The 2,598-nt window shown below is 32.9% G+C and overlaps 1 non-coding gene across 1 annotated transcript; it reads left to right on the top strand.

The window, feature by feature from the left end:
• The first annotated feature begins 2,287 nt into the window (after positions 1 to 2,287).
• Positions 2,288 to 2,369, top strand: trnas-gcu (transfer RNA serine (anticodon GCU)). Its single transcript has one exon. It is a non-coding gene; the product is annotated as a tRNA-Ser (tRNA).
• Positions 2,370 to 2,598: the final 229 nt, after the last annotated feature.

The raw sequence follows: 2,598 nt of genomic DNA, 5'->3' as shown, positions 1-2,598 counted from the left end.
GTTTGCTGGGGGCACTACTTTGCAAATTAAAGTATTTTTAGCTCTTTTTTTCTGAAAAGCAGATGCTTTGAGCAATAGTAATAGGTGCTTGTCCTAAAGTCCTAAACATTTACACTTAATGTTTAATTGCATTACCTACTATTTAAAGCACAGGCTCTTCCTGAACTAGAAACAAAATGGGATAAATGGCCAAAAAAAGAACCCAACTATATGCTGTGTTTTCTATCAATGCTGTGCTTTTTTTTTGACTAAAACAACTCCAACATAGACAAATGTGACCCTGGACCACAAAACCAGTCTTAAGTAGCATGGTTATATTTGTAGCAATAGCCAATAATATGTAATATGGATCAGAATTATCAATTTTTTTTTCATTAGGATATTAAGTAAAGATTATATTCCATGAATATATTTTGTACATTTTCTACCGCAAATATATCAAAACTTAATTTTTTATTAGTAATATGCATCGCTAAGAACTTCATTTGGACAACTTTAAAGGCGATTTTCTCAGTATTTTGATTTTTTTTTTTTGCACCCTTAGAATCCAGATTTTCAAATAGTTCAGCCAAATACTGTCCTATCAATGGAAAGCTTATTTATTCAGCTTTCAGATGACATAAATAGACCCTTGTGACATATTTTGTGGTTCAGGGTCACATTAATTCTAAATAAAGAATAGCTATTCGATCAATTAAATATATATTTTAAATTAAATGAAACATCTAAACATTCCCAAACTCTCAGAGATATCGCTGATAAGAAACTGACAGAAATAGTATAAAGATGTAGTATAAAGTAATGTACCCTGGTTAAAACAACAACAAAAGTTTTTGAAAGCTTACACATTTGTAAGAAGGTATTATCACCAAAGGTATTATAACCATAGTACATTTCTTTTTTATTTTAAACATCTGACTAAACATTACCAGTATATATATATATATATATATATATATATATATATATATATATATATATATATAAAATAATAGTATCTTATTTTTCTCATAAGAGAAAAAATTTTTAAATTTTGATGGCCACAATTTGAAAGTCTCGTCTCCTCTAGCTATTTTTAGCTGTACAAAACAGCTTGTTTTGCTGCTTGATATTGCAAATTAGTGTGTCTTACCATATAATTTTAATGTATTATCTTAATTATGAACACTAGTTTGTAGTGCAAACTAATTCTTCTTGTTATTTATATGAATCGGAAGTCTCACCCATAGGCTTACTTCAGCGCTGAAGAATAAGGTGGTGGTCGTTTGTAAACTTATTAATAATTTTTAATAATTAATAACTTAATAATTTTTTACTTAAAATGTCAAACTACTCTTCGTCTCTTTCTTAACCCATGTGAACTGTTTAATTATAACATGACTACTAATTACATTTTACATATCCATACGACGATGAACAAGATCAGGGTTGCCAAGTTTTCACAACAAAACGCGCCCAATTGCTACTCAAAACTAGCCCAAAAGCATGTTTCAAGGGGGACCCCCCTGATAAAATCACGTTCCAGGGGGTAAAATACCAATTATGATGGGTTCCACTAGTAAAATTAGCATTCCGAGGATTATTGGGGTCGCTTCAATTGAACAAGATTGACAATTCACCACGTTACTGACGCGGAGAGATACTATTTCAGGTGTGAACCGCATCACCCAAATGACATTGAGTAGTGATATCATCATTAGAAAACAGCAAAAAGACACTAATCTGTGTAGTCCCGGTTAATTCTGAGTCAGTCATACGGTGACAAATTGCGCGGAAGAGTGGACTCAACAGCGCATTTGTTTTTCCAATTTAATGTAATTTAATCTGTATAAGTAGTTGTACATTTAGGCTATAAAATGAGTCATAAAGAAAGACTGCATTTAAAGGATCACTAATGTCAGGCATCCGCTTTCTGTTTTCTCTTGTGTAATTAGGAAGCATTGGTTTTCAGTGTCAAGAAGTCGTTCTAGATCTGCCAAAAAAGAAGACCTGAACGTCCTACAGTTAGCAGGCATCGTATGTAAGGAAAGGAATTACATTGAAAGGTAACACCGACATCTAGTGGAGATTATATGGAGATTACGCGCACGTAATACCATATAATACCACATAATACCATGGTACTTTAAATAGGCTACAGTAAACTTCGTCATTAACGTTACCCATGTATAGATTACAGTGTGGTATCAATAAAGTACTGTTTTGTAGATTTTAATAGAATTGCGTTGCGTTATTATTTTTAATCGCCCTCAAGCCCCACCTGTCCTAGACGAACGCAGGGAGCCGCGACGAGGTGGCCGAGTGGTTAAGGCGATGGACTGCTAATCCATTGTGCTCTGCACGCGTGGGTTCGAATCCCATCCTCGTCGGTTAGTGATTTTTTACTCTTGAAAAACATTTAGATATGAGGGTTTTTTGGTGAAATCTGTTTAAACATTATTGCATATTATGACAAGACACTATCAGCTGTATAGGGTAAAAATGTAAACTACGGATTGGTATTCGGAGTCATTATTTTTTTCTGCTTTTATAATTTTATATATATTTTAATAATGTGTTACTCTTCATTATGAATTACAAGATGTTACAGTCCATAAC

This window comes from Garra rufa, chromosome 16, assembly GCF_049309525.1.
Source record: "Garra rufa chromosome 16, GarRuf1.0, whole genome shotgun sequence".
NCBI classification, from domain to species: domain Eukaryota; kingdom Metazoa; phylum Chordata; class Actinopteri; order Cypriniformes; family Cyprinidae; genus Garra; species Garra rufa.
This window is presented reverse-complemented; position numbering and strand designations above follow the sequence as displayed.